The sequence below is a fragment of the Rhinatrema bivittatum genome, chromosome 2 (genome assembly GCF_901001135.1).
Source record: "Rhinatrema bivittatum chromosome 2, aRhiBiv1.1, whole genome shotgun sequence".
NCBI lineage: Eukaryota > Metazoa > Chordata > Amphibia > Gymnophiona > Rhinatrematidae > Rhinatrema > Rhinatrema bivittatum.
Genome location: NC_042616.1, coordinates 689,691,064 through 689,709,266, shown reverse-complemented (window position 1 = coordinate 689,709,266; position 18,203 = coordinate 689,691,064). Strand labels below are relative to the sequence as shown.

At 44.7% G+C, this 18,203-nt stretch overlaps 1 protein-coding gene across 2 annotated transcripts in view; it reads right to left on the bottom strand.

Moving 5' to 3' along the window:
• E2F5 (E2F transcription factor 5) overlaps positions 1–18,203 on the bottom strand; it is a 147,491-nt gene that overhangs the window by 58,522 nt on the left and 70,766 nt on the right. The window lies entirely within an intron of this gene.

Sequence of the window (18,203 nt, the reverse complement as noted above, 5' to 3'; positions counted from 1 at the left end):
AATGCACGGAGATATACCTCATATATATTAGTCGTGGATATCCTGAAAACCAGATCCATTTGTGGCACCCCAGTACTGGAGTTGCCTACCCTGATGTAGGTGAAATAGATGAGCAATGTGCAAAACTAAAAGGCGATATTGTAAGGGCAACTAACCTTTTTGTTAGAAAAGTAAATAAAAGAAAGAGGAAAAAGGCCGCTATGGTTTTCTGAAGTAGCTGAAAAGGTAAGGAAAAATAGTTAGTATACATAAACTACAAGAGATTGCAGAAAGAGGAAGACAGGAGACAATAGCTGGAAAAGCTAAGAGAAGCTGGGAAAGCAGTCAGGAATGCAAATGAATTAAAAAAAAAAATAGGTAATACAATAAAATGGGGCAACAAGATTTTTACATTTAATTTTATTGGTGATGAAATATCACCAGGCAAAAAAATATATATAAAAGATTATAAAGAAAAAAAAAAGTAAAATGAAAAAAAAAACAACACACACACAACTTTACAAGTCCACATTAAGAAGAAATATGGGGAGAAACATTTACAATCATTCCAAAAATACAATGAAAGCCATGCCCAATCCCCAAACAGCAACTTAAAGAAAAAATGTAACTCTAAGGAGATTTATCCAAAAGAAAAATGTTCTAAATGAGTAGGGTCAGACAATACAAATGTATTTCTCTGATGGACTATGATACATTTGCAGGGAAACTAAAAAAACAAAAACCAACAAACCAAACCACAAAGCTCTCAAGAGCAGCACAGCATTTGAATTGGACAGGAAAAAAAAAATGTTTCCTCCTCAGCTGTGTGGCTCTTGCCACAACTGGAAATATCTGTATCCTCTGACCACAATATATTTCATTTTTACATTTGAAATACTGTTTAAGGACAAGTGTCACATTCCTGAATGATGGTAATCATAAGTGTTTCTCTCACTGATTCATCATCTTGGGAGTTTCACAGAAAAACAGTCAAATCTGCACTAAAGAACGGGGCAAAGACATCCATTGCTTCTTCATTAATGACTTGCCTTATATCAGGCGCATAATATTTTAACATCAATATATATCTTGAGAAACCTGCAAAACATCAGTCAGGTATTTTTTTTTTTAACAACTCATGAGGAAAGACTTAGGGAAATTATAAAGATGCAAACTCCTGGACTTAGCCAAATTCTCCAACATTTCCAATTTGTTATGAAGAATCAAACTCTCTTCAATATTATCTGCTCCAGAACTTTGTAGTTTGACCACCTGAAACACTGAAGAAACATTCTCAGGCTCCACAAGCCTCTACTCAAGATCCACCAACTTAGACAAAGTACCCAAAGAAAAATTACGCAACCGAGTAACAGTACTTGCCAAGGTGATCTTGATGTGTGTGACCTCCCTCCCAGGTATCTAGCAGTGATGTGGGACCAAAGTTCCTCCTGCCTCCATCCCTCCCAGACCCTGAGGCAGCAACACTGCATCTGGTACCAGAATTCCTCTCATCCCAGAGGCATCACTGTTGGCAGCAACCCTGGCAACTTCAGAGCCAGTTCCTGCAAGCCAGGGCAGAGGAGGATCTCTCAACAGGCAAGGAAACAGTTTCCAAGGCTTAAACTCCAACACGCTGATTTACAGTCCCAACTTCTGAGAGACTGTTATTCAACCTTCCACATCACAGAGGAAGCCACCATCCCCCATCAGTGGCCATGCTAACAACTGGAACCAATCTCCCCACAACTCTGCTCAAATCGAGGCATCTCCCAGAGAAGACTCTTGCTCAAAACCAGTATGCTGAGATTCATGCACTGGGGCTAAAAGGAAGCTTGTATTGCTTCCCACTCGGGTCTCCCTGAACTGTCATCTCAAAACACTGGATATGTGCGTCTAACTGGCTTTTTGACTGGCATGGATGCTGAAGGGGAATACAAAACATCTCCTTCCTCTTTCTTCACATCTGTCTGAAATGGGAAATAAAGCAAGAAAAATAAATGGGGAAATTACAAAACAATTCGGCCATCTTTGAAATTTTCCAGTAGACCAGGCCTTTTTTTTTTTTTTTTTAAAGATGTGTCAGAGATAAGAAGTACAAAGCCTCAGAGATAAAGGGGAAGACTATATAGAGGCTAACTAAGAAAAAGCTAAATTGCTTCACAGATATTTACATTCAGTGTTCATGGGGCAAAGGCCTGAACAGGACCATGTAAAACAAAATAAAAAAAAAAAAATTACAATTGGCAGTGTGATAAATCTCAGTCTTAGAAAAAGTGTGTTTACAAGAAGCTAACTAAACTTAAAGTAGATAAAGCAATGGAGCCAGATGGGATACATCTGAGGGCATTAAGGGGATTTAGAGAAGTTCTGGCAACTCCACTGGATGAGCTTTTCAATGTTTCTTCTGAGTCAGGAGTAGTTCTGGAGGACTGGAGTTATGTGATGTGGTTCCTATTAGGGGTGTGCATTCGTATTGAACATAAATGTAAAACGCTACTTTTTTTTTTTTTTTTTTTTACTTAAAAAAGTGATAAGACATAAACGATCGGATTTCCAACTTATTCAACATAGCTATGTTGAATAAGTTGGAAATCGCGATTGTTGATCCAAAATAAAAATTTAAACCCCTCACCTTCCTTAATTCCCCCCCCCCAAAGACTTACCACAACTCCCTGGTGATCCAGCGAGGAGTGAGGACGCCATTTCTGAAAGCCTTTCCGAGGAGCACGTGACGTCGGCGCCACGCAGCGTCACGTGATTCCCCGCGGGTTCGCGCCGGAACGCTCGTTCGGCCCAAAAGGAACTTTTGGCCAGCTTGGGGGGGTCAGGAGGCCCCCCCAAGCTGGCCAAAAGTTTGCAAGGAGCACGTGACGTCGGCGTCACGTCGGAGTGACGCGGCGTCACGTGATTCCCCGCGAGTTCCCTCCGGCACCCTCGTTCGGCCCAAAAGGAACTTTTGGCCAGCTTGGGGGTGTCAGGAGGCCCCCCCCAAGCTGGCCAAAAGTTCCTTTTGGGCCGAACGAGCATTCCGGCGCGAACCCGCAGGGAATTACGTGACGCCGCGTCACTCCGACGTGACGCCGACGTCACGTGCTCCTTGCAAAGTTGGTCAGAAATGGCGTCTTGACCCCGCTGGACCACCAGGGAGTTGTGGTAAGTCTTGGGGGGGGGGGGATTAAGGAGGGTGAGGGGTTTAAATTTTTATTTGCACATATGGACATATACTCAACTCATTGAATTCTGTTTATGTCCATATTGACCGCAAATGGGACCCCCTTTGGACATATGGACATATGAACTTAAACTTTTGCTCTGCACATCCCTAGTTCCTATTCATAAAAGTGGAAATAAGGAGGCAGCTGAGAACTATAGGTTGGTTAATCTGACCTTTTTGGTGAGCAAATTAAAGGAATCACTGCAGCGGTTCTCAACCTGGGGGTCGCGACCCCGGCGGGGGTCGAACGACCACAACACAGGGGTCGCCTAAAGCAGGGTCCCCAACCACCGGTACCGGGCCGTTGGGGTTTTTTGCCGGTCCGCGGCTATTTTTTCTGCCAGTCGCGTTTTTTTGGGCTTGTTGGGCGGGACTTGTGCTCTGAATCAGGGCGGACTGTAACAGAGCACAAGTTGGGCGGGACTTGTGCTCTGTTACAGTGATTGGCTGCTGCTGCTGCGATGAAGCCTGTCCATAGCAGGCGCACCCTATCCCTATATTGCAGCAGTAAGCCAATCAGAGCAGGAGCTGCAAGCCTTGTTGATGCATACGTCAGGAGCACATTTTGTGGGCAGACCCAGCCAGCACAGCATCGCACGTGGGCGGAACGGGAAGACCAGCAGCACAGCGTTGGAGAAAAACAGCAAAGGAATCCAGAGTGTGCAGCTACAGCCAGGTATCAGGAGGGAAGGAGTTAGTATGTTGGGAGAGGGTAATGAGTGTGTGGGGGCCGGGGATGTACTGGGGGGAATGAGTGTGTGGGGGGCCAGAAATGTGCTCGGAGAGGGTTAGGGAGGTGGGAATGAGTGTGTGGGGCCAGAGATGTGCTGGGAGGGAGGGGGGGAATGAGAGTGTGGGGGGCCAGAGATGTGCTGGGAGGGGGGGGAATGAGAGTGTGGGGGGCCAGAGATGTGCTGGGAGGGGGGGGGGGAATGAGAGTGTGGGGGGCCAGAGATTTGCTTGGAGGGGGCTGGGGAGAGGGGTATGAGTATGTGAGGGCATTAACTGCTATAAAAAAATAAAATGTTTCAATCTCATGTGTTTTGGGCTTGTTTTTTTGGAAAAAAGTGCTTGTTCGTTCATGAAAACCTGGCAACACTGCCGGAGCCGCACGGGCAGGAAGGAGGAGGCGCTTCAGCTGCATGCAGAAGAGGAGCAGCGGGCCGGGAAGACTAGGGCCGCTGCAGAGCCCATCCTGTGACAACCCGTAAAGAAGAGGCCCAGAGGTAAGAGAGAGGTGTGTGCGAGTATGAGATGAGTTGAGAGACTGTGTGTGTTTGCAGAGACAGCATGTGAGAGCCTCTGTGTGTGTGAAAGAGACAGCATGTAAGAGTGAGAGCCTGTGCTTGAGCAAGGCAGCATGTGGGGGTGTGAGAGAGCCTGTGTGTGAGACTCAGACAGCCTGTGCCAGTGAGAGCCTGTGTATGTGTGTGTGAGAGAGAAATGCATGTGAGAATGAGAACCTGACTGTGTGTTTGAGGGAAGAAGACAGGTGGAGAGAAAAGAAATAGAAAAAAAGGCAATATTAAAGGAAATGGCAAAAAATTAGAAAGGGAAGCAGATGTAAAAAAAAAAAAACATTTTATTTTTTTATAGCAGTTAATGCCCTCACATACTCATACCCCCCCCCCCCCCCCCCCTACAAGCAAATCTCTGGCCCCCACACTCTTTCCCCCCTCCCTAACCCCTCCTAGCACATCTCTGGTCCCCACACTCTCATTCCCCCCCCTCTGTAACCCCTCCGAGCACATCTATGGCTCCACACACACTGATTCCCCCCTCCCTAACCCCTCCTAGCACATCTCTGGCCCCCACATACTCATTCCTCTCTCCTCAGCCCCCTCCAAGCACATCTCTGGCCCCTCACACACATTCCCACCTCTCTAACCCCTCCGAGCACATCTCTGGCCCCCCACACGCTGATTCCCTCCTCCCAGCACATCTCTGGTCACCACACTCTCATTCCCCCCCTCCGTAACCCCTCCGAGCACATCTCTGGCCCCCCACACGCTGATTCCCTCCTCCCAGCACATCTCTGGTCACCACACACTCATTCCCCCTCCCTACATCCTAATTCCTCCCCTCCTGCTACCTGGCTGTAGCTGCACACTCTGGATTCCTTTGCTGTTGCGCTCCAATGCCGTGCTGCTCTTCCCGTTCCGCCCACGTGAGATGCTGTGCAGTGCTGGCTAGGTCTGCCCACAAAATGTGCTCCTGACGTGTGCATCAACAAGGCTTGCAGCTCCTGCTCTGATTGGCTTACTGCTGCAATATAGGGATAGGGTGCGCCTGCTATGGACAGGCTTCATCGCAGCAGCCAATCACTGTAACATGATTCAGAGCACAAGTCCCGCCCAACAAGCCCAAAAAAACACGACTGGCAGAAAAAATAGCCCAATTAAAAGCAACCCGTGAATCGGAAAAAAAACCCGCGAATGACTACAAAAAGAAGCCCAATCTCACGGTAAATAAGCGAGGTTGGCAACACTGGTGCCAATAGCAGCAATCAGCGCCTCCCCAATAGCCACGTGGCAGCAGTGGCAGTAATTAGATTAATTGTTTGACTCAGCTGGAGGTGACAAAGTATGAAGTGGGATGTGAAATCAGCTTGATCTGGTGGAGAATTAGGATTGCTGTTACACATGAACTGTATTTGGCAAACATTATTAAAGGGAGCCAGGATAATCAATTGAAGGCTGCAGCTGAGGACTGATTCATTATGACTCATGTAGAAATTAGTGCATTTTTCAGATTAGTCTGCATAACACAATTCTCAACATTCAGCATTATTTCTGCTGCATAGACTTTTATCTGAGAGGCTCTGAGGTTGTGAGGGAGCCAGTAAGAGTGAGAGCATGAGTGTGTATGAGAAAATCCAGGGGAGTAAGAGTGTGTGTGAGTGGGGGGGGGGGGGGGGGAGAGTGTCTTACACCCTGAGAGTGTATCAGTGTCTGTGAGAGTGAGAGGTTATGGTGGGTATAAGAGCATGAATGTGTAAGTATGTGACAGTGTATGTGTGAGAGAGAATGGACATGTGAGTGTATGTGTGAGAGAGAGAGGATAACCTCCTAATCCTCGACAATATCAGGGTGACTGGAAATCAAGAGCTCCCATGTATGGACAGCAGGGGCTTTTTAAAATCCTTATTAGTTTTAATTATTGTGTGTTATTTGATATATGTGCTGTTTTGAAATATTATTGGTGTGTGGGAAATTATAAAAATGTATATGATTTTAATTAATAGAAATTCTATTTATCAGTAATTTTAAAATATTCTTTTATTAGTATGGTTTTACTATTATAACTGATGCTCTATGTTTCTTAATTTTATTGTTTTATGAGGAATGGTGGTTCTGTTTATAAATGTCATAATAAATAAGTATGCACTAAAATCCAACCCCATCCATAACCCCGCCCCCATATGACCAAAGCCCCACCCTCACCCCGCCCTCGCCCTGCGAGGGCGGGGCAAGGGCGGGGCAAGGGGTCACCGCAACATGAGGAACTGTATTTCGGGGTCACGGCATTAGAAAGGTTGAGAACCACTGGCTTAGAGGATAGCAGAGTTTTTGGAATGGATTTCAAGATCCAAGGTGGCATGGTTTTACCAAAGGTAGATCTTGTCAAATGAATCTGATCAATTTCTTTGATTGGGTACCAGAGAGTTGCATCAAGGAAGAGTATTAGATGCAATATTATATGAATTTAAATAAGGCCTGTAACAAAGCTATGCATAGGCAATTTATAAATAAACTGGGTCCTTAGTATGGGACATAAAGTGAGTGACTGAGTTCAGGGCCGGTGCAAGGGGTACTCCTGGGGGATTTCTGCGTACAAAAAATTAAAATTCTGCAAACTTTATATTGGTCCACAATTTACATGACAGTCTTTAAGTAATTACATTTTAAATGAATACAGAAAAAAGTTATTAAAGATGCAGAATTTTAAATATTTTGAGAAGAAGAATTTCCCTAGAAATTCACTGTAAAGAATGTCCCTTCCACTCGCTCTCCCTACTCCCCTGGCCACTTTGCCCTCTCAGGCCCCAACTCCTCCACCTGCCAATCTCTCTCCCCTCCACCTCTAGGCTCAACCCCTTCCACTCTATTGCCAGTCCCAGAGTTTGACCCCATTCTCAGTACTGCCCCTCCCTCTCTGACCCACATGCTCCCTCTCTCTAATACACATACACACACCCTCATACAGGCTTCCTCACTCTCTCTCTCACACACACACACCCTCATACAGGGCCCTATCTCTTGCATACACACCCAGACAAACTCCCTTTCTCTCAAACATACAGCCTCACACAGGATACCTATGCCTCTCTCTCACCATACACAATCCCTTCACACAGGCTAGCACCCTCACATACTCATGATCCCTGTTTCATACACATTAGCTCCCAATCTCTCTCACACATACACTCTTCACAATCTCCTCATATAGGTTCCCTCTCTCTGAAACCCACCCTCAAGCAAGACACCCCCCCCCCCCCCCCCCCGGCTCTCTTACCTCTCATGCTCTCTTTCACCCTCCCCTCCCTCACACCAATTCTCTCTCACCGGGGCCTTTATGTTCGCCACAAGCGGAGCACACTGTGCGGCACTGTGGGGGCCTTCCACCTTTGCCGCGAACGGCGCACATCCTGCAGCACATGCGGGCCTTCGTCATCGCGTGCTCACTTTGCGGCATACCGGGGTCTCCTTTGCTATTTTCTGTGCAGAATTTGGAAATTCTGTGCAGAAAATGGCAATTCTGCGCAAATTCTGATCTCCACAGTATCGCAGAATTCCCCCAGGACTAAAGGGGATTAGGTGCCCTAGGCACCTTCTGCCTTGCACTGCCCCCACCGGTCATGCCTACCTCCTACCTCCAGGGGCAGCTCAAGGCAATGTGCAGCCTGAAGTGGGGACCACATGCTGCCTGCTCCCCCACTACCTGCGCTGCCCTCCCAAATTTAAATAAAATAACTCTCCTCTCCCAACCCGACTCACAAAAACCCCTGGTGGTCCAGGGTGAGGTGGGGGACTGCAGAATTTTAAAGGAACACTTTTTGCCTCTTCAAAATTCTGCCTGAAGCGGCTGCCTCATAGAATTGCCCCTGCTTACCTCTCACGAGCGGCAGCAGCAAAGAGGAGTGGAGATTTGAATCCCCATTCCCCTTTGCCGCCGCTTGCAGCCATGGCTCGCTCGCGGAGGCGGTACCCCTTAATGGTCGGAGCTATAGGCCCAGGCCTAGCGCTTCCGCCGGCCCTGACTGGGTTAGAGACTGATTCAGTGGGAAGCGACAGAGTAGTGGTGAATGGTATTCACTCCTAGGAGAGAGGTATTCGTGTGCCACAGGGATCGATCCTTGGATTGGTTCTTGTCAGCATTTGTGTGAACAACATTGTGGAAGGATTGTCAGGAAGTTTGTCTTTTTGCAAGTGATAGCAAAATCTGAAACAAGTTAAACATCAGAAGGAAAGTGTAGAAAACATGAGGCGGGGGGGGGGGGGGGGGGGAAGATCTAGCAAAGCTTGAGAAATGGTTTACAGCAGTGCTTCCCAATCTTTTCAAGCTCAAGGCACCCTTACATTAACAAAAATATGCTGTGGCATACCAGCCTCTGAAAACATGGAGACATCTCATATGGCCAAAAGGAAAGCTAGTCTCACCTGTCTCTTTCAAATTTTAAAGCTTACATCACAGGGACAAAGATTGCTCGATGTCAAACTTTGCGAAACAGGAGAGCTACTCTTCATGGCCATGGGTCTTGTTTCTTGGAATTCCTTGCCAGATAACCCAAGGGAAGAAATTTGTATAAAGGTTTTTAGAAAAATGCTGAAAGGATTTTTTTGAACAAGCATTTGGGAAGTGTTACTGTAGTTTGCCTGCTTATCTTATGATATTTGATTCACAGCAATGTGCGAGTATAGCAGAGTTGCTTATCTGTAACAGGTGTTCTGCCAGGACAGAGAAGCTTGGGAGTGAGTGCCAAGGTGGTGGCCTGGATAGCAAACTGTTTGAAGGACAGAAGACAATGTGTGATGGTAAATGGAACTTACTCGGAAGAGAGCCGTGATGAGCGGTGTGCCGCAAGGGTTGGTGTTGGGACTAGTCCTGTTCAATATCTATGTGAGCGAAATCGCGGATGGGATAGAAGGTAAGGTTTGTCAATTTGCAGATGATACTAAGATCTGCAACAGAGTGGACACGCCGGAAGGAGTGGAGAGAATGAGATGGGATTTAAGGAAGCTGGAAGACTGGTCGAAGACATGGCAGTTGAGATTCAATGCCAAGAAGTTCAGAGTCATGCATATGGGGTGTGGAAATCCGAAAGAAATGTATTCGATGGGGGGTGAAGGGATGATGTGCATGGAGCAGGAGAGAGACCTTGGGGTGATAGTGTCTAACGATCTGAAGTTGGCGAAACAATGTGACAAGGCGATAGCTAAAGCCAGAAGAATGCTGGGCTGCATAGAGAGAGGAATACAGAGTAAGAAAAGGGAAGTGATTATCCCCTTGTGTCCTTGGTGAGGCCTCACCTGGAGTACTGAGCTCAGTTCTGGAGACCTTATCTCCGAAGGGACAGAGACAGGATGGAGGTGGTCCAGAGAAGGGCGACCAAAAGGGTGGAGTGTCTTCATTGAATGACTTATGAGGAGAGATTGAAGAATCTAAATATGTATACCCTGGAGGAAAGGAGGAGCAGGGGTGATCTGATACAGACTTTCAGATACTTGAAAGGTTTTAACGATCCAAAGTCAGCGACAAACCTTTTCCGTTGGGAAAAAAAGAAAAATCAGCAGAACCAGGGGGGGTCACGATTTAAAACTCCAGGGGAGAAGACTCAGAACCAATGTCAGGAAGTATTTCTTCACGAAGAGGGTGGTGGATGCCTGGAACGCCCTGAAGACCAAAACTGTGAAGGATTTCAAAGGGGCGTGGGAGAAACACTATGGATCCATAAAGTCTTAAGGATGTGAATGAAGAGAAGAGGCATGGGGGTGGCTTGCGGGAATGACGGCTACTACCTGGTGATAAACACCCTTATTCAATAAACATACACACAGTTAATGCGACTCCAACATTGCTCTATGCTTCAATGGCAAGAGGAAATGTGGGAAAAAGGATTTGCATTCACAAATAAGCGTGGGAGTAGCTTGCTTGTTGCGGCTGTTACTACCCCCTAACTATTTAGGCTTGATACTTTACTTTGATGCAGCTCCAGCATTGCTCTCTACATCAATGGCAGGGTGGGGGGGGGGGGGGGAGAGAAGAGTAAATTAGAACCAAAAAGTTACCAATAAGGGCCCTGACCTCAGCAGTCAGAGTAACAGATATGAATGAGAAAAATAAGTGTGAAAGCTTGCTGGGCAGAATGGATGGACCATTTGGTCTTCTTCTGCCGTCATTTCTATGTATGACAGCAGGATGTTTATTTATTTATTCGTTTTTATATACAGTCATTCGGTTTAGCCATCACAACGGTTTACAGGATCAAAACAACAATCAGATAAATTATACATAGTTGCAAAAGAAGAAAACAATAACAATAGTGAAATGATAGGTAGAGGAGGATGGTGGGGTGAAAGAGGGGGAGAAGGGAAAGATGTAAAAAGGAAAGTAACAAAAATAGTATTAATTCATCTTAAAGGAGAGTTTCATATTAAATTTCTGAAATTGTAACACTTAAGGTTGATGCCAGTTGTAGTTATTGTTTTTTTCTTGTTTGGGTTTGAATGGTTGAATTGATTGTAGATGGATTGTTATTAAGGATGATCATTGATTTAGACTGTATGGAAGAGGAAAGTTTTTAGGTCCTTCTTGAACGTTTTGATGTTAGATTGAGTTCTTAAATAAGGCAGTAGAGAGTTCCATTTTTTGGGGGAAGCAATGGAGAATGCTCTGATTCTAGTAGTTGATAGTCTAGCATCTTTAATGGGAGGAATTTTTAGACAAGAAGTGTTGTTAGATCGAAGATTTGTTCTGGTAATTTGTGGAGTGATTTTTAAACCAGTATGTTTATGATGATCAGCATGTATTAATTTGTGAGTGATGATCAGGATCTTATAATCTATTCGAGATTTAATAGGAAGCCAATGAAGCGACATTAGTATTGGGGTGATGTGAACATTTTTTTGTTCCTGTTAAAATTCTAGCTGCTGAATTCTGAAGAATCTGCAGAGGTTTGATGCTTGTTGATGGAAAGCCAATCAAGAGAAATACAGTAGTCTATTGTTGAGAAAATTATAAGTTGCAAGACTGTTCTGAAGTCCATTGAATTTAAAAAAGGTTTTAAACATCTGAGAACTAGGAGCTTATGATATCCTTCTTTGATTTTAGTTATGTGTATATTGTAGTATAGGTTCCTATCCATGATAATTCCAAGATTTCTGGCGTGATTTACAGGAGAAATAAAGTTGATTTGTTAGTGGTGAATTGAGGTGGTGGAATTAAGTTGGGTTTTTGTTCATGATAATTAATTCAGTTTTATCAATATTGATTATTAGTTTTAAATTTGAAAGGAGTTGTTTTGGTGCATCAAGAATCATGGAAGTATCTTTGTATGTTTCATCAATGGATTTTTTTTATAGGAATAAGAAGTTGTATATCATCTGCATAGAGGTAGTATGTTATTTGAAGATCATCTAGTAGTTGGCAGATTGGTAAAAGGTAAATATTAAAGAGAGTGGCAGATAATGCAGATCCCTGTGATACTCCAGTTTTGAGGTCAATTTTTTTTTATACGTTATTATTGAATGAGTCTTGGTAGCTCCTGTTAAGAAATGATGTGAACCATTGTAGAGTATTGCCAGCTAGACCAATTTCTGATAATCGAAGTATTTGATGATTTATAGTATCAAATGCTGCAGAGAGGTCAAGTAATACAAGTAAGTATTGTTTTTCATTGTCAAAACCTCTTAATATGGTATCATTTAATGAAAGAAGGAGCATCTCGGTATTGAGGTTTTTTCTAAAACCATATTGGTTTGGAGATAATATATTGTTTGATTCAAGGTATTCATCAAGTTGTGAGTGAACTACTTTTTCTATTATTTTGGCAATGAAGGGAAGGTTTGAAATTGGGCAGTAATTTGATCATTTGGGTCAAGGTTGGTCTTTTTTAGGATAGGTTTTATTATAGCTGACTTAAGAGAATTTGGGTATGAACCTTCAGTAAGAGATAGGTTGATGATCTTTGTGATTGTATTTGTAATAGTAGATTCAATATTCTTTAGGCTTGTAATATGGATGCTATCTAAAGGATGGCTAGCCGGGTTCATTTTTTTGATAATTGATTGGATTTGGATAGTGGAAGAGGTGTCAAAAAGAGTCCATTTTGATTTTGCTTTTTTGTTCAGAGGTACAGATTGGGTATTAACATGTGTGTGACGTCACTGGATGGAGCCCTATCACGGAAAACGTTTGCAAAAGTTTCTAGAACTTTTGACTGGCACACTAAGCATGCCCAGCATGCCATGATCCCTCGAGCTACATAACCGAGTAGTCCTAAGTACTCACCCTAAATTCCTTCCCAAGGTGGTTAGTGACTTCCACTTGAATCAGTCTATAGTCTTGCCCACCTTTTTCCCCAAGGCATCTCTCACGGGGGGGGGGGGGGGGGGGGGGGGGGGTGGAGAGGAAATTAGAACCAAAAGTTACCAATAAGGGCCCTTCAGTCTCGTTTGTAGCAAAAGGTGCGAGCAAAAAATAATAAAATGTGGTGGTGGGTGGGTTTCGTGAGGAGTACATCCTGCTGTCCTGGGATAACACCTATTACAAGGTAAGCAATTTTGCTTTATCCCAGGACAAGCAGGATGCTAGTCCTCACAGATGGGTGATTAGCAAGCTAGAGGCTGAGTCCTTTAGTATTGAAGCAACATTGCAGTCTTGTTGATGAATAGGAGTCAGCCGAAGATCACAGCAGGTTGGATGTAGAAGGAGTTGGGATTAAACTGGAAACAAGTTCTTTAAGACAGATTGTCCATAGGCTGAATATTGTCTTCCTTGCTTGTCCAAACAGTAATGAGCTGCAAAGGTGTGAAGAGAACTCCATGTTGCTGCTTTACATATGTCAAGAATTGGCACTGAACGATAGTGTGCTGCTGAGGTTGACATTGCTCTTACTGAATGTGCCTTTACTCGTCCTTGGAGAGGAAGGCCTGCTTTTTCATAGCAAAACTGTATGCAATCTGCTAGCCAATTGGATAGAGTGTGTTTACCCACTGCTTTACCTGGTTTGTTTGGATCATAGGAAACAAAAAGAGTTGATTGGATTTCCTGTGGGCTGCAGTGCGGTTTAAATAAAAGGACAATGCACGCTTACAGTCCAAGGTATAAGAACATAAGAAAATGCCATACTGGGTCAGACCAAGGGTCCATCAAGCCCAGCATCCTGCTTCCAACAGTGGCCAATCCAGGCCACAAGAACCTGGCAAGTACCCAAAAACTAAGTCTATTCCATGTTACCATTGCTAATGGCAGTGGCTTTTCTCTAGGTGAACTTAATAGCAGGTAATGGACTTCTCCTCTAAGAACTTATCCAATCCTTTTTTAAACACAGCTATACTAACTGCACGAACCACATTCTCTGGCAACAAATTCCAGAGTTTAATTGTGCGTTGAGTTAAAAAGAACTTTCTCCGATTAGTTTTAAATGTGCCCCATGCTAACTTCATGGAGTGCCCCCTAGCCCCCTAGTATGTAAAGCACTTTCTCGTTGGTGAGAATGAGGTCTTGGAAAAAATGTGGGTAAAACTATGGATTGGTTCAAGTGGAATTCCGTAACTACCTTAGGGAGGAATTTTGGATGTGTACAAAGAACTACTCTGTCATGTAGGAAGTTTGTTTAAGGTGAGTAAGTAACAAGTACTTGTAACTCACTGACTCTTCTAGCTGATGTAATAGCTATGAGGAAGATGGTTTTCCATGTGAGAAATTTAAGATCACAGGAATCTATGGGTTCAAAAGGAGAACGCATGAGTCTTGTTAGAACTAAATTTAAGTCCCATTCAGGCACGGGTGGCCGAATTGGTGGCTTGAGGTGAGTCAAACCTCTCATGAATCTTGTGACAAGAGGTTGTGTGGATATAGGTGCATCTCCCAGTTTGTTATGGTAAGCTGAGATTGCACTTAAATGTACTCTGACAGATGAAGTCTGTAGACCAGAATCTGACAGATGGCATAAGTAGTCTAGTAGAGAAGTTGTGGGGCAGGAGAAAGGATCAATATTCTTTTGCCTGCACCACAAAGAAAATAGTTTCCATTTTGAAGAATAGTTCTTCCGTGTGGAAGGTTTGCGTGAAGCTAGAAGTACTTTAGAGACATTGATTGAAAGATTGAATGGTTGTAAAAATCAAGCTTTCAACATCCATGCTGTCAGGGATAGGGATTGAAGGTTGGGATGGCGCAACCGACCCTGATCCTGGGTAATGAGATTGGGAGCTACCCTCAGGCGAATTGGATCTTTGATCGAGAGGTCTAGAAGTGTGGGAAACCATATTTGACGAGGCCAATACGGGGCTATGAGTATCATGGTTCCGTTGTCTTGTTGTAACTTCACTAGAGTTTAGGTTATGAGTGGTATTGGAGGATATGCGTATAGTAGGCCTGAGTTCCAAGGGCGAGCAAAGGCGTCCTTGGCTGTTTGGTTTTTCTGTTGATGTAGAGAACAGAAGTTTTCCACTTTGTGATTCAGATGTGATGCAAAGAGGTCTATTGTTGGTTGTCCCCAACGTTGAAATATCCTGGTCGCTACTGAGGGATCCAGGGACCACTCGTGTGGTTGGAAATGTCGACTGAGTCAATCTGCTACTACATTGTGAATGCCTGCCAGATAACATTGAGTGTCCTCGGAGAAACATTGAGTGGTTCAGGGCCCATACCCATATAAGTGCAGCTTCTTGACAAAGGAGATACGAGCCCGTACCTCCTTGGTTTGTTGATGTACCACATGGCTACTGTGTTGTCCGTTTGGATGAGGACAGCTTTGTGTGAAAGGCAATCTTTGAATGCATGTAGTGCATAACGTATAGCTCGAAGTTCCAGAAAATTGATTTGAAATGTTGCTTCGAGTGTAGTCCACTTGCCTTGGGTTTGGAGATTGTCTATGTGAGCTCCCCAACCTAAGGTGGATGCATCTGTAGTTAAAGTTATCTGCGGGACTGGTTGTTGAAAGGGTAGGCCCTTGCACAAGTTGTCCTTGTTTATTCACCATAGTAGAGAGCAACGTAGTTGATGTGTTACTTGAATTGGAGAATGTAGAGATTGGATGGCTTGGATCCATTGAGATCTTAATGTCCATTGGGTGATTCTCATGGCCAGTCGTGCCATGGGAGTGACGTGTACTGTGGAGGCCATGTGACCTAGTAAGGTTAGAAACTGATGAGCTGTTGCTTGTTTCTTTGAACGTATCGAGTTTGCCAGACGAGAAAGTGTGTCTGCTCGATCTTCGGGAAGAAAAGCTCTGGAGAGTGTGATGTTCAATTCTGCTCCTATGAATTGAAGCAGTTGAGATGGAGTGAGATGGGACTTTTGATAATTGATGAGAAAGCCCATGGAGTGAAGTAGAGTGATTGTTCGATTGAGAGAAGTTAGAGCTCCTTGTTGAGATTGACTTCTTATTAGCCAGTCGTCTAGATATGGAAAAACATGGACATGTTGTTTGTGCAAATGTCCTGCTATGACTGCTAGGCATTTTGTGAATACTCTTGGAGCAGAGGTTAGACCGAATGGTAGAACTTTGTATTGGTAGTGTTGATGGCCTACCATGAAACGCAGGTATTTGCGGTGAGGTGGGAAGATTGGAATGTGAGCATAAGCATCTTGAAGGTCCAGAGAACAAAGCCAGTCTCCTTTTTGAAGAAGAGGAAGTATGGTGCTTAGAGAAATCATTCCGAACTTTTCTTTTTTCAGAAATTTGTTGAGATTTCTGAGGTCCAGGATGGGACGGAGGCCTCCGGTTTTCTTTGGAATGAGGAAATAACGGGAATAGAATCCTCTGCCTCTCTGAGTGGGAGGTACTAGCTGTATAGCCCTCGCTTTTAGAAGGGAGGATAATTCTGCCTGCAGAAGAAGAAGTTGAGATTCTTGTTGTGGGAAGAATCTTGGTGGGGATTCTGGTGGAAGTGAAAGGAAGTTGAGTTTGTACCCTCGAGATATTATGGAGAGTACCCATTGGTCTGATGTTATGGTTTGCCCATGTGTTTGAAAAAATGTCACTCTTCCTCCCAGTGGAAGGTCTGGTCGAGGGTTTGGTGACTGGGCCTGTTCTCTGGCTTGTGTTTCAAAAGCCTGTCGCCGGGCCTGTCTGTGGAGCAGGCTGTGGTCGGGTTGTTCTAGCTTGTCTAGTTTGAGACCATTGTTGTGGTCTCATAGATCTTCCCCTAGATGTCTGGGGGTAGTATCTTCTTGGTCTATAATAGGGACGTCTAGTGTCTCTCCGAGGGAATCGACGAGGAGGTTGTGAAACAGGATCTTGCGGTGTTTGAGACAACTGATGCAGAGTCTCTGTATGGTCCTTTAGCTGTTGGACTGCTTCTTGGACTCTGTCTCCAAACAACTTGTCCCCTAGGCATGGCAGATCAACAAGTTTCTCTTGAAACTCAGATCTCAAGTCTGAGGCTTTTAGCCATCCCCATCTTCGGGCAGTAATTCCAGCAGCTGCTGCTCTGGAAGCTGTTTCAAAATTATCATATACTGCCCTCACCTCATGCTTCCCGTCCTCCAATCCCTTATTGATTATGGTCTGTGCTTGCTCTTGAAGTTGAGAAGGTAAAGAGGTAGTAAGCTCTTCCATCTACTTCCATAAATTTCTTTGATACTGCGTAATATACAATTGATAAGCAGAGATTCTTGAGTTTAGCATAGCACTCTAGTACATTTTCTTTCCTAAGGAGTCGAGAAAACGATGGTCCTTTCCAGGTGGATTGGAAGAGTGTGGGTGGACATGCTTAGACTTTCTTTGTGCAGATTCTACCACTACAGATTGATGTGGTAGCTGCTGTTTCTGATAGCCTGGGGCAGACTGCACTAAGTAAGTGGTGTCTACCCTTTTGTTAACTGCAGACACTGAAGATGGGTGCTCCCAGATTCTGCGTTGTACATCTAAGAGGACATCATGGATTGGCACGGCTAGGATTTGCTTAGGCGGGTCCACAAACTGTAACACCTCTAGTGTTTGCTGCCTAGTGTCTTGCTCAGCAGTGAGTTTGAATGGTACAGGGTCTGCCATGTCTTGAATAAATGATGAGAAGGACAGATCTTCAGGAGGAGATCTTTTCCTCTGCTCTGGAGAGGATGGTTCAGACAAAGTCCTCTGAAGATGTTTCAGAGTGCTGATCATCCCAGGAATCATCTGGCTCTTCTCCATAAGGTGACCTTAAAGAAGGTTTGGAAGGGCGATGAAGGCCTGAAGGCCCTAGTTGTGAATCATCGATGGAAAAAGCTTTGCAGGCAGTAAACTATCGATGACATTTTGGTATCTTTCCAACAGTCATCGATAGAATTCAAGACTTTGAGGTCCTTGATCTTCAGACACAGATAGCATCGATGGAGCAGTCGTGGTCATCGATGGAAGCATCGGACGGCTTGTCCGGGATGGTGTCGATGACGTCGAGGGCCCTGTTATCGAGATCAACATCGAGTTCCTCGATGCCATTTGGGCATAGATGGACGTCGATGCAGTTATTATCCTCGGTGCCGAAGTCATCAACTGAGATGTCGATGCCATTAATGGCATCGGTGAACCCACCGGCATCGGTATGTCTACCGGCATCGATGCTAGCTGCATCGGCGGAATCGCCGGAAATACTTGATCCTTAAAAGCCTGCATTACTGCTTGCCTGATCAAGTCAGACAATTCCGGCTGTACAAGTGCTGGTAGTGAAGCGGTTGTAAGCGGTGGCGGAGGCTGCGATGGTATGTCCTTTCTAGGAATCTGCGGCGGCGCTGTCGATGGAGAAGGCCCAGGCGGTGACATAACCGATGTATCTTCGGTTCGTGGGCGCTTTGCCGTCGATTC